Genomic DNA, 14883 nt, shown 5'->3' on the forward strand with positions numbered 1-14883 from the left:
CGTGGAGATGGTAATTACGTGAGCGCCCTCAGAACAGTTCATTGCACTCCTACCAAATGGAATTGAGGAAGTTAAGGGATTTATTTTTTAATATAATATTAAAACAACCCTTGGGGTACAAAGGTGCATTTTATTCCTTGCTAAGTTCTTTGAAGAGCAAAGTATTTAAAAAACATATGACAATAATTAGCAGTATTTCTTTAGGGGATTGTTGGCTTGACCTTAGCCTTTTAATCTGTCAGAGTATGCTAATCAGCCTGCAGACAGAAATATAAAAGGCAGAGGCAGATGCACAAGTAGGAAAATCATCAGAAAGAAGAGTGAGGGGTCTGGGGCAGTTAAGGGAAATATGGCCAATGGTCACTCCAGAGGGGCACTCTTCCAGGGTGACCCCCAAAAATTTAGAGCTAGGAAGAGTCTGAGAAGCTAAGCACCATTTTTATTTTAAGCACAGCAATGGCAAGCAAGTGCATGTTGTATGTATTCCAGACAGTTCCTCTGAACTGGGAGGTGAGCATGAAAGAAATTTATAGCTTAAAAAATGTGGCTGTGATGGTGATGGGGATTATATAAAATGTCCTAATTTAAGGGTCAGTTATTATATGATTTCAACAGCGATGTTCATAGCGCCTCAAATGCCCGTGCCCACCCCTGTATTTTTAAGACATCTTAAATAAGGTGGAGCCACATGGCCAGGTGAGTGGAAATGACGTGTCATTTTTGAGTCAAAGCATTTAAGAACTGGTACACGGCCTTCCAGTTTTCTCTTCCTCTGCTGAGGGGAATGGAAGGCCTGGGAGTCGGGTGGTACAGCTACCAGGCGAAAGAGCCCCAATTTCCAGGGTTCTTCAGCAACTGGATAGAGCAGAAACAACCCAATTAGACATGTACTCTGAGCAAAAAATAAACTTTTGTTGCCTTAAGCCATTGGTTTCAGGCTATTTTGTTATTGCACAACAACCAGGACTTTCTCTGACTAAAAGTCATAAAAAATATATAAAAATTATATCTAGCTTTTGAATTGCATAGATCTTTTGAATTCATACTTCACCATCCAACTGTTGAGTTCATTTCTATACCTAGGTCAGACAGGAAGAGTAAAGGGGAAATTATTGACTATCTTCTCCATAAACATTAGGTGAGCTGCTTTATATACATCATTTCACTTAGGGCTCCCAAGGAAAAAAAAAGGCTAGATGTTGTCTTTGCATCATTTGTAAAATAAAAGGGAAAATGAAGCACAGAGAAGATAAGTAACTTGCCTAATAACACACAGTGACTCTACTGGAATTTCATATATTTGACTCTAAAGTCCATGTTTTTCACTTTATATCACTCAGCCTCCCTGGGGAAAGAAGCTAGAGAATATTTTGGTCTTTTAGAAGCCAGGGATAGGCTCTAAATGATCTGATCATACTTTTTTAAAGTCTCTGAATCCATGATTTTGGGTGTAGTCCAACAAGATAGTACTCAATATTCTTCTGTAGCAGAATCCCAAGATTCTACATTTCTAAGAGTGGGATTTCTATCATCTGAGCAGGGATAGCAGACGTCTTTTATAAATGACTCCAGAAGACTCCCAGGTTCCAAGGAGAATGTCAGTAGCATGGTCACTACTCATCTACATAAATGCACGCCAGTTGCTACACACATGATTATCACTGGTTTCTGGATGAATGTTCAGACTTTCTTGAAGTTCTTTTATTTTCACGTATACCGTGTATGGTGTCGTCATCATAAACACCTCTTTTTGTGTCTGATCAATTAGATAAAATATTGACATTGTTTTAATTTTACCCTTTCTCAAAAACATGATAATGCTTCCATTTCTATACATAGCATACCCACACACTCACATACATGTATGGTCACTTCACATACATACCACACATACACGTCACACATACTCACAGACATTTCATTACATGAATGGTTTGTGAATCCTAGTGTAGAAAGTGTAGTGAAAAGGTTTACTAACCACTGAAATTAGAGTTTTGTTATTTGAGTTCAGGTGTTTTAATACCACCGAGTAGGGCATGTGTGGTGGCTATTACAGTGGCCAAGAAAAACACAATATGGCATTCAAGATCATTTCCTTGACAACCTTTTATTTAACATCTACAATTATCCTTGAATTGTTCCACAGTTGTCAATATTGTGACCATAATGATATAGTCTTTGCCCTCATAGAAGGGACACTTTAGATGGAAAACTGCTCTTCATCATCTTTCACTCAATTACTAGCTCTTGTCTTATTTCTCTGCTTCTTCTTTCAAGGAGAGTTTTTCTTCCCCTGTCTGTTTTAGAAACATTGTGGTCCTGCAGGGTTGTGTCTTCTCCAATCTTCCCTCTTAACTATGCATGTGCCCCATTGGTTATTTAATTATTTTTCATATTTTCATCAATATCTGTGTTGAAATATCTGTGATACGGGATCTATAAGATGGCTTACACAGAACTCTTTGCTTCTGAACCACTTACCTGGTTGCCTGCAGTAACCAAGAACTCACCTTCATCATCAGCTGTATCATCATCATCACATTATATCTGAATATGCAGTAATCTATATATTTGAGGCTCTGTCCTATGTATGTCTGGTAAGTGCTGAAGCCATGATCGAAACCCATGTCTTCTTGATCCCAAAGCCTATGCCAATAGTGCACTATACTTTCCCAATAGCACCCAATTCAATAGAAGCACCAATACCTCATCAATTGCCTCAGACAGAAAGCTGGGAGTCATTCACAGGCCCTACAGATTCAGACTTCTTAATTTCTCTCAAATTCTCAATGTCCCTCCATAAGCATTGCCTCAGTACACATTCCCACCAAGCCTCCTAACCACTGTCTTGCCTTCAGCATGGTTTCTTTAAAGTCTTTGTTGACACTGTGTCTTGAGACATGTTACTGCAGACCTTGACATTATGTTCCCCAGTTAGACCACATCAGAGATGGCTCCTCACCTACAGGATAAAGGCCCAGTCCTTCTTCTGGAAGAGCCAGCCCTCTGCCCTGCCCTGGCCCTTGGGCAGAAAGGCTTCTGGAGGCTGTCTCCAGGCACTACCCCTACCATCCTGCTGGAGGCCTTTGCACAAGGTCTTTACACTGCTCATTTCTAATCACACTTAAGCCTCACCTTCAGGTATCACCTCAGCCTTCCCACTACCTGCCCTTTCCTCAAGCTTACCTTTAGCAGGTTCCTGTACAAGATTGCCTCATAGCCTCTTAGTAACCCAGTAAAATAGGGCAGATGTTATTTTTCACCATTTCACAGAAGTGGAAACTGAGGCACTGGAAATTCCACACCCTACTTCATGTTATCTATAACTGAGACAAAGGACATAAAAGCCTTTTGGAAAGTTCTATGCAAATAAAAGTTATCACCATGATTAAGCATTGACCCTGGATATGCCACTTCATCTCTCTGAGTCACATTTCTGCTGTTGAAAATAAAGGAATTGAGTTCATAGCCTTTGCGGTGGTAGTATCTTTTCTTAGTATTGGTTATAAATAATGACAATGATGATAATGATAATGACAAGCATTGATTGCTCCCCACAGCCCAAGAACTGTGCCATACTTTAAAAGGGCCAGAGTTTTTATCATGGGTTGGTCCTTTGATAGGACAACATCCAAAAGGATTTTCAATTCTTAGAACACAGAATAGTTCAAACATGGGACAGTGGTCAGAAGAGAAATCATATGTGCTTTTATGTCCTTACCCTTGCTTGACTTCTTCATTGCAAAGCTCTGAGATAGATCTTGAAATCATATCCAATGTCAACTTTGAATTCTTAATTATGGTCTTTTTCAACATTCTCCCAACATATTGATTTGTTTGCTCTCCAGTTGCCTTTACCCTTCTTCCTACTGGAAGTTCCCATCTTTTTTCTGGAAAACTCTTACCCTCCAGGGCTGCAACTTATAGGTAACCTCCTCTCTGTACACCTTTCTAAGGAAGGACCTTCAAGCTAAATAGGTCCTGCACCTTCAGTATTCACCTGACGTTTGTGGATTTGTGCAGTGTTAAGGCAATGGATGGCTACCATTTTGTTCACAAGTTTTATTTCCCTTCTAAGACTGGCCTTCTCAAGGGATGTGAGGGGTGGGGTTCAGCAGTTGTTGTTATCATATAACAGTTTTATGAAATAATGACTTGCCCAGATGTTCAGTGTGTACTTTTTGCTTTTTCCATTTTTCTCTAAAATACAGTTTTTAGTCATACTCTGATTTTTCCCACTCCCAACTCATTGCCTATAGCTAGAATAATGAATATAAATGGGTAACAAATAAACTTAGATATGAGCATTGGAGTTTAGCTTGTTTTTTATACCCTGAGACCCAACTGGTGATTTGAATATACATTTACAAAAATGCTAAAATCTTAACTTGATTTTTCCTCTGCTAAAAGTCTTAAAATTCAATTTATTTCAACAAAATGGAGAATTTATTCTGTTCAAGGCAGTGCATTAGATGTTGTGGGGGATGTGAGCAAGAACAACATTGCCCTTGGAGTTGAAGAGACTTGTATGGAAATCATCATGGCTTTAGAGACTATGATTAGTGCTATTGGGTGCTTGAAAGCAAATTACCATGAGAGCTCAGAGAGAAGAGGGAGATTATTTAGGCTAGAGGAACAGTCTTCTTCACTAACAATTAGACATTGGTACATTCAAAGAAATAGCAGTCAGCAAGGGCACATCAAAAGGACATACTACTCAGAAAATGCCCTGGAGGGGAAGGCCAGGCCAAATTTTGGGAGTAGTAAGGCTCAGTGTTTAGCATAAGTAGAGGGCATGCGGGCAGAGATCTAGGCCAAGAGTCTGGAAAGGGAGGTTGGGGGCTAAAGTATGAGGAAACTTGAATCCTGGGATAAAGATTTTGGGTTTCAATATGTAGATAACTGAGACCTGATGAGGATTTTGAGCTGGAGTGGGGAAAGGAGGTTATGGGTGCTTGCTTTGGAATTTTTACCCTAGCATGGCACACAAAATGTTTGGAAAAAAAAGAGTCAGTTGTGGGTAGGAAAGCTCTTGGAACTGTATAGTTATGAGGGAAAAATATAAAGGAAGAGTTCAATATAGCATTAGGCACAGAGCCTCTAAATCTTTTCAAACACTGTATCAATCATTTTTTTGAGCATGCACCTCCTATATATATATATATATATATATATTTGACAAAACACACATCTAATATATTAATTAAATTATGTCCCCTGTAAAGATGCAAAAAATTTAAAATTAATAAGAATAAGATAAAACAGATAAATGCAACTAGAAGTTTAGTTATGTTTTTTCTTGAACCCCCATGGTTGTAATATCTGAGTGTACAAAACCAACTTTGGAGACCATTGATATCGGCTACCATCTTTAGGATATAGGAATGGAAAGAAATTTTTAAGAAGGAAAAAAGGAAAAAAAATAATGGATAGGAAATAGTTTTTGAAAATAGACTGAATAGTATTTTAAATATTACCTGAACACTCGTCACTAGCAAAACAAAATAGACCCCAACAAGAGAAGCTAGTCTCTTTCTTCTACATCGATTTGATGAGGAATATGGAAAGGAAAAAGTAGACCAAAAGCCAATGCCATGATCCTTGGTGACTGGGAGGGAAGTCATGAAGGTGCCTGAGATGGGGCATTGGAGAGTGGACAGGAGTAGGTGTGTTAGGTTCTGGGTGCTAGAAAAACATCTGATAGAGATGGGAGGAAAGGTCCACTGATATAAGAACGTAAAAGGGTGAATGTGACAGGAGACTTGTTCAGGTACTTCCCAAATTCAAGGGTGACTCCCTTATCAAGGCTAGGTTCTTTGGTCCTTGTAAAATAAGGGATGAGGCAGAAATGCCAGAAGATGAAAAGACTAGAAAATAGTGAAAGGTTTAATCTGCTGCTACTTTACTTTGTCTTTCAAATAATACTGGCACAGCTTTCAGATATATTCACCCTGGCTTCACCAACCTATTCAGCTCCTTGGCTTGGGAAATGACTTCTTTTTCATATTTCTGAGCAAAGCTGACCCCATTTCTTTGTGGAGGGAGGGACAAAGAGCTATGTGCCAACAATAGAATACTTCTTCAAAGGATAGAGGTGTTTGGCCTCTTGTAAAACTTCTTCTGGGTTAGAAATGATTGATAATAATGAAATCCAATCATAATTCAGCTCACTCATTGAGGCAGACTGAATGGTCAATAGTAGCAGTTAGGGCAAGATGGCGCATGTTTTCATAAGAATTTTTCCTTGGGAACTTCACGAGTATTATTTGTTCCTTTTGTGGTGATAACACAATAGCTTTCTCTTTGAATAAGATGGAATTTGAGAACAATAGTTAAGACACATTTTTAAAAATTCATCTTTTCTTTCCAAAAGGAAAAAAAAAGAATTGCCCACTAAAAGGTGAATGTCTTCAGAACTATAAAGGGAATTTAACAAAGGGGCTCTAAAAAGGGGTTTAGAATTGAAGACAGGGGTTGAGATAGCTACAATAGACTGTGGAGAGTGAGGGGGATGGGGACTAGATCTGGTGGAAATGTGGGGGGTTGGGCAATGCAAGACAAGGTCATCAGTAAAGAAGATGGGGAAACTTTGGGGGAGTACCAGAAAACTGGGATTTCACTTGTCCCAGTGATGATGACCACAGCATAGGGAAAAATAAAATTGCTAAATGAATCAATCCTGAGCACTTAGGACCCATTAAAAGGGAGAGGATGAGGCCATTGAAACAAATACTATTGCAACTGGTGATCGTGTTCACATCTGTTTTCAAGGCAGTGGGACCTGGAAAATAAGAGCTGCAAGTCATTCCACAGCAGATCTATTAAGAAAAACAAAATCACGAAGTACTGAAGTGCTGATATGATTCCACAAGTTTATGTAAACAAATAAGGCAAAGACATTAATAACTTTTCTTATAAAGAAGGCTGTCCAATGTAGTACAGGATGACGAATTCACCACCTGGCTAGATTTCAGCAGTTGCAATCGTTTGACATTTTGAAGGAAAGGTCAGTGAAACGGCAGCATCCAAAATGGTGGTGGTCATAACTGTACTTAAATTTCCTGAAACACAGAGCCTACGGCTTACAAACACTGTCTACCCAAAGAGGTTCTGTCAACCATTTTGCAACTGACTCTGTCCACCTTTCCTTTCTGGATTCCTTGTCAGGCCTAGCCTCTCAGAACAAGGCAGCCCAATGCTCTCACCCCAGGTTTACCCCATCCCCACCTGCACACACACTTTTTAGTTGGGCACCAGTCAAGAGTTCCCCTTGCTTTTTCCTGGTCTTCTCTCTTCAAGCGAGGGTACAACATGTAAAGTGCAATGGCAAAATGCTAGATGTGCAAACGCAAAGCCGGGGATGAGAAAGGCAAGTTCTTTTTTCAAGAACCAATATCGTAGAGGTGGGCTGTCAGGGAGTCTGTAAGATCTGAAGTTCCAGGGACTGAATGAAAGAAACACTCAGCTAACAAAACAGAGCGCTGCAGAGGACGTTTCATCTGCTCCGGCCAAATCCTTTCTTTCTTTCCATCCTTTCTTTCCTAATAACAGCTGCCCTCTCATTCCCTGTTACTCTGCTGTGAAGAACAAAACCTCCCTCCGACTATCTGTTTTTCTTTTCTTCCCCAGAGTAGGTCTCATTACTGGTGATTAGCAGATGATTAAAACCAATTCAGCTTCCCCCAGTAGATATTTTCTCCCTGTTTGTGCCTAACGCTCAGCCTTCAATGAACGTGCTCCTAAGCTTATTAACAGGCTCAGAGGATTAGCTGCCGCCAAGCTCGGTGGCTCCCATATTGTGATGCAGGGAGTGACATGGAACCATTTGCTGAGTGCAGTCAGGACCGCTGGGACCAAACTATCTAAATCACAATTTTATTTTCCATGTAGAGCAAGATAAAAAAAATCCCGACAATAATTACAAAAATCAAACATTTCGACTAGTCTGAAAATACTCTTAAACTCAGTGGCAGCAAAAGGCCAAACCAATCACGAGGGGCACTGGTGTGTGTGTGTGTGTGCAGTTTACACGAGTGTACAGACACGTAGTTTATCTTACGTTCATATGCATCTACGAACAGAAATGGCCCCGCTCAGCCCCAGCACGCCCTTTGGTGTTTACACATTATGTGTTTGCACAGGTCATACGTGGATGAGCTATCTCTTAATGGAGACTGAAGAAATGATGACTTAGATCGTAGGAGGCTATGGACACAGGTAATACTTTAAAGAGCATCTAATCTAAACTTGTGAGACTTGAATTGCAAATTGATAGATAAAGACAAAGGAATTCTAAGCAACTGGTTTCATTTGTGTTTCAAAACCAAGGAAGTACCCTATGTGAAAAGACTTTCTTGTATAACTGTATAAGGAAACCATAATGATCATCATAATAATAGGAACATATTTATTAGCAGGGACATAACCAGGAGGTTAGGAAGCACAAATGAATGTTTCGCAAAGTTCCAAAGGGAGGAAAGCCTCACCCTGTAATTATGGTAGATGTTGCATTTAAGAGGTTGTGTTTTGAGGAAGGGGATTGTTTTGTTGTCACAGATGGTCTCTTATTCCAAATCTTTAAGTTTTTCCCATTTATTTTCTTCCACCTTTTCAGAGCAGCTTAACTCTGAGCGTGCTGAAGCTTGAAATCTGGTTTCTGATTCATAATAGCAACAGGGTTTGTAGAAAATGTCAACAAATCCCCCATCACCAGGGAAAGGAGGAAATGTGAAAGGTAAGTCATGCCAGTCTCTCCTGGCTGTGTGAAGGAGGAAGTCTGTGGAAGAAAAGAGGAGAGAAAAATTGCAGCAAAACAGGCTTGACAACCAGGCGGCGAAACACAAGCGATGACAATAAAACAAAGGAAAACCTGAGAAAACAATAGGGAAGTAATGAGGAATTAGAAGAAGATATTGTCAATCACCCAAAATGGCACACTCATATTTTATTTAATTTCAATCATTTAATATCTAAGGGAAAATGACAGACAGGGAGTTTTTATTGGTTCAATTTTACCAGCATAAAAAATTTTCCAAGAATACCTCTGACCTTGGTTGGCCCCAATAAGTAGGTAATTGCTAAAGGATCAATTCCGTCCTCATTAAACAACAGGCCCCAAACAAATGCAATATGAGCAATCAAGTGACAGTGAAGCACAGCTGAAGATAATAGGCTACAAAGAAAGCTTTAAGAATGATATTCACAAAAATACTGTGATAAATATCTGGAAAACATTTATAACCAAGGACCCATACTAATGTAACTGGAATGTACAGAAAAAAGTTATGGTGCAATAAGCTTCTATAATAGTTCATTACATGTCTATGAGGGATAGCATGTAGGAAGAAAGCATTGCTATGACTAGACAAAGACGAATAGTGTTTTAATGAACTACTTTTGCTTGGAAATATTTCACTGGGACTGGAAAGTTTCCATATCAGAACTGAGAGGAGTCTGGAAGCAGGGCAGGGCCAATCTCAATCAAGGAATAAAAGAAACTGCCACGGGAAGGGAAAAATGTTTCTGTGACCTCTTGAGCCAGCTCTGCATAATACAAGGGCCAGTGCAACATTTTGAGCTACGGTCCTTTAAACTACAGAATGAAGCATCATAAAAAAGAGGATGGCTTGTTTTGCTTCCACAATTCCTCAAACAACCTCTACAGTAAAGGTGGGCCACGAAACAAGGACTATCCGGCTCTTTAAGGAATCTGAGAATTATTTTCCCTTCATACTTTGTCCTGTTTTCCTCTTTTCAGTGCAACTGAATTAATTACAACAATGTATGTGTCAGGAGAGAAAGCATCCTGCATCCTCCTCTTATCATTAGAGTGATATGGTGATGCAGAACAATGGACTTGGGTTTGGACCAGCTCTGAAAATTACTAGTGGTATGACCTTGAAAAACCTTGAATTTAGGCCCATCATCTGTAAAATGAGGGGAAATAGTATTAGCTCTCTCATAGAATTAATAAGAATTAATACCATATTGAGAGTGAATAAGATGATCATTGCCAAGGACTGAGCAGAGCACTTGGCACATGGTGAGTCAGAGTAAGTGGTGATCATATGATCAGGAGTTTCTGAAAGAGTGGCAAATTTTATTAAGTACTCTCTGGTCAACGTGAGGGTGCCAAGGGAATTATTTGGGCAAACCACTTATAAGAGGTTTGAGAGATGGACCTTACCTCTGCTAAATGAGAGTCTTGAAGAAATAGAAGTGGGAGCTGGGGTGAAGTGCAAAACTAAAAGTATAAGGGCAGGGCACACATGAAAAGATCAATAACAACCCGATATTGTCGGATTTTCTCTAGGTTCTTAGCTTTGCTACAAAAAAGAATTTAAAATACATGCCAGTTTAGTTAGGCCAGTGGTTTATTAAGAAAATGAGAGAAGAGAAATGGGAGGAAATAATAGATTGTGGGTCCCAGGTATACTTCCATGCCAATCCGGGCAGGGAGAGAAAGGGCAAAAACAGCCAGTTGGCCTCTGTGCTTGCTTTTTAAACCCTTAATTATTCCAACCCTTTGCTAATGTGGGGGGAGGAATCCCGGGTGTTTGCTGTTTTGATTGGTTACCGCACCAGTCAATCCCCTGGGGAGGGCCCAATGTAAGGCCCCTTGAGAATATCCGGGGCTGTTCCTTGATCCCAGATGCCATCCCATTCTGAATGGGGATGCTTTCGAGGTTCTTCCAGCAGCCGTCTTTCCCTCAGGAAGGATTCCCAATGCCACGTGTTCTGCGGCCGGGGTTTTTTGCCAGGTTTCCGATTGGTCTCTATTCCCTCATCTAGCCTGCCTCACGTAGGTAGCACCATAGGGTGACGAGTGGACATTAGAGATAATAAATATCGCCCAAGAGGGGTGACTCATCAAAGGTTTGGGCTGCAAGGGGAAAAATGTTTGCAAAGCTGGGGCTTGAAGGAAGACCAGAGGTCTGAAGAAAGCGATGGGGCCCTTTATCCATGGTGGGTCCCTCCAGGCCTTTCCTTCGGCACTATCTCGAGGATTCTGTCCAGACAGCAATCCCCTGGGTACTTGGAGAGCAGGGGGCCTTGCAGGCTATTATGTGTGAATGACTACTCCTCTGGTGGGAGGGTTATTACTATTATTGCTAATGATAATACTACTTGAAACCACAGTCAATTGAACCCAACCATTTGGAAGAGCTACATTGCTCTATTATCCAATTGATAATTTCAGGGTTTTATTCATGGGCGCAATCATAAGAAAAACAAGGAGAAGACAGTCTCTGAGCTGTGTACATATGCAGAGACTTTGTCTTTTGAGAACTGTAATTGGGGATGAGAGTTACAAAGAAAAGATCATTAAGAGTTACAAAGAAAGAAAGGGGGAAAAAAACCTACCACATTGTGTTCTTGTGCCATGTGCCAAGCCCTGGGAGGCCTGCTGGAGCTCATTTGAGCTGGAGGCAGCTACCAACTAAGGTAGCAAGAAAACAGGGTAGAGAGCCCTTGGAGGGGGCAGGCGCCAGGACAAGGAAATGAAAAGGCAAAGGAAAGTGCTATGCTGGGAGAAAAGTGCAAGGGGTTCCATTTAAACATTAGGTAAAAGATAGCAGGTGTAGCTGCTGCCAGAGGTCCCCCCTCCTTTCTCCCACTCAGCCAATAATTCAAAATATCTTCAGTTTGCCAAGGTGTCTAATAATCTAGAAATCTAGAAATCAGTAACTACAGCCTTCAGTCATGTGTGGGTTAATAACCCAGTCTGTTCCTTCCGATGGTCTGAAACCAAGCAGAGGTGGCACTGGGAGGAGAATGCAGTGGGGTAGGACATGGTGAGACCTCCCACCTCCTGGAAACAATCAAGCTGTGTGGGGATGGAGGGTATTAGAGCATTTATAAAGGTGAAGACGTGCTGTTCCTGATTGCTGGTCAGGATGGAGGATGGATTCAGCAAAGTATTTCCATCGAGAACAAACAGCTTGATGGCTTTAGCTAAATATCATAATGCAATTAGGAATAGTGAAAGTTAAAATTAAATCTAAGATGAATCATTTAAAAAATATTAATATAACCCATTTAGGGTGAGTAGCAATAAAATCGGTCTTAGGTTGTACTGATAGATAGATTGATAGATGATAGATTAGATAGATATAGAAAGATATATAGATGTAGATAGACACCATATATTATTTATCCCTTTATCTGTATCTGTCCACCTATATCTATATCTATCTACCATCTATTTTTCTATTTTTTCATATATTAGCTATAAGCCTTAAAAGATAGTTATTACTCCTTGGATTTTTCTACAGAACCTACTGTAGTTCATTAGAATAAATATGTGTTGAATGAATACATAAGTAAAAACATTCCTGTAAGACTCTATAAAGAAGTCACAAATTCAAGATTAGCATAGTTACTTAATTATGATGCAGTAATGATGTCCCATCTTTAAACCGTTTTTAGTAGCTCTTGATTCTTATTCTGTTGTGCCATTAGGAAGCTTGCTTGTAAGGTAATGGAATGGGGGTCTCTTGACCCAAGGATACTATAGCATTAGAGTGTCAACTTCTGCTCAGAAATAATAATAGCTAACACGTATATGCCAGGCATTGTTCCAAGTGCTTTATGAAGATAAACACATTTAAACCTCACACCAATCCCATGAAGTAGGTGTTACTACGATTCTCATTTTAGAGATGAGGAAATATTTTACAGGTAAGTAACCCATTTAAGGTCACAGATGTAGTAAGTTAGGGTGCTAGGAGATGAACCCAGGCATTCCAGCTTTATAGTCTGTGCATTTATGTTTTTCTGCCTCTGAGAAGGCTTTATTCCTTGAGTTTCATACAATTACTTGGAAAACTCTCTCTGTTCCTTAGTCTTAAAAAGCAGCTCTAAAGCTAGGAATGATTTTTCAAAGTCTGTGTTTCAATAATAATAGGATATTGTAACCAAATACCTGATACAGAGCCCTGCCCTGCACTCCCTCTCCCCACTTACAGATAGATACAGAAAATTAAGAGAATATGCCAGAAATTCTTGAACGAATGAACCAACTAAGTAATCATTATATTTTAGTATATATTACCAGCTTGAACAGGCCCCTACAATAAAAGGGGAAGGATTATCAGGTAGATTTATCTTTGGCACTCCTTATGTATGAGAGAGAGAGAATCCATTGCATTCTTATAACCTACAAGGTCCCACTAGTGTTGTAGTAAAGATATCAGATTGTTTAGTAGAGGTAGCTTTAAATTAGTTGTATCCCTCACTCTACAAAATAGTGTAGGCAGATTATATATTAAAATGATTTAATTTAGAGTAGTTCAAGATGTTAAAAAAGAAATAGTATAAAATTCTATTAAAAAGGTACATTTTTAATTTGGATTTTCTAGATGCCTAAAGTAAATTGATTGCTATACTTTTAAATTAAATTTGACTCCAAATCTCTGGGTAGCTAAGGCAAAAGGAAGAAATATGCCATGTAATAAATATATAAATTATTATATTTAATAAATATTACATATTTTGTTTATTGTTAAACACTATACCTATTATAATATATAAAATATACTATTTACCAAGACTATTGAAGTCTTGTTATATCTTCAGTTCATAGTTTATTACAGTGTTAACTCTGACTGAACACAGATATTCCCATTCCACTTGAGTAGTTCTCAGCTTTTGTATGACGAATATAATGCAAGCCATTCTCTGGAGGCTTCTGAATTGAATTATCACATCACTGATACCTTGTTATTAAAGACATCTTAGATTAAGATAAAATACCACTTGAAGCTGAAAGGTAAGCTGATCAACTAATTACTTGACAAGTTTCAAAAGAGAAGCCCAGAAAACAAATAGGAGGAATATTTTTGAAATTGAAATAATAATTATAAAGTAATGAAGATGATGTAGCACTTAGATCCTTAAATTGACATGGACTATCAAGTAAGTGACTGAGAGACGACATGGTTTTCCCCAGACAAAATCTTTACTCAGCTTTCTAGGATGGCAGTGGTAGGAAGGAAGTCTACATGAGTTTTCACCCTCCATGGACTCGATGGATGCTGGATGCCCTCTGCTTCTAACATTTTAAACATCCTCCACTCGTGATCTTCTAGTCAAGTGTCTGATAGCCACAAAGCAGGAATCAGAGAAGCTCCCCCTCCCCATAGCTTCAGGTCTAAATCGCGGAGCTGAGGCAGGGGAAAGAGAATTTCTATCTCATGTATTCATTCATTGAACTAATATTATTGAGAGAACAAAATAGACAAAGTCTTTGCCCTTAATCTAGCATGGGAAACTGGAAAAAATCAAGTATGTACGTACTAGGTTGGATGGTGATGATTGCTATGGATCCAAGTGAAGCAGAGTAACAGAGACAGAATGCTGGGCGAGCAGAGCTATTTTATGTAGAGTCCTTTGTGATATAGAAGGGATTATTTGAGCAGAGATATCCGTGTGGACGTCTAGAGAAAGATTGCTCTAGTCAGAGGAAATGCCAATGACGAAGGCCCTGAGGGGGCTGCGTGCTTGGCAAGTCTGAGAACGGCAAGGCGACCACTGTTGCTGGAGTGACATGAGTGAGTGAGCGTGATGTGGGGATGAATCAGAGAAACAGGAGGTCAGATCATTTTGTTAAAAGGACACTGGCAAGGATTTGCACTTTCAACAAGATTGGATGGTGACATTCCTTGCTGCTCCTCCCTCTTATAACTAAAACAAAACAAGCACATGTCAGCAGACTCTGACAGGTGGAAAGAAGAAGGTGGGCTGCCTGGGGACTTCATGACTTGAGGACCAAGATTGCAGGGAATTCCCTGAGATTCCTGATTGTTCCCACGTTTTCTGGTCTGGGCACTGCCAAAGGCTCCAAATGAAAACATCAGTGGGCACAGATAAAAAACACTTCCA

General features: G+C 39.7%; 1 long non-coding RNA gene across 1 annotated transcript in view; it reads left to right on the forward strand.

Annotated features, from left to right (window-relative positions):
• The first annotated feature begins 8618 nt into the window (after positions 1-8618).
• LOC131273932 (uncharacterized) overlaps positions 8619-14883 on the forward strand; it is a 66901-nt gene continuing 60636 nt past the window's right edge. Inside the window, exon 1 of the long non-coding RNA XR_009181098.2 lies at positions 8619-8734. This is a non-coding gene — a long non-coding RNA (uncharacterized lncRNA). The remainder of the gene's footprint in view (positions 8735-14883) is intronic.

Source organism: Dasypus novemcinctus, chromosome 17 (genome assembly GCF_030445035.2).
Source record: "Dasypus novemcinctus isolate mDasNov1 chromosome 17, mDasNov1.1.hap2, whole genome shotgun sequence".
NCBI classification, from domain to species: Eukaryota; Metazoa; Chordata; class Mammalia; order Cingulata; family Dasypodidae; genus Dasypus; species Dasypus novemcinctus.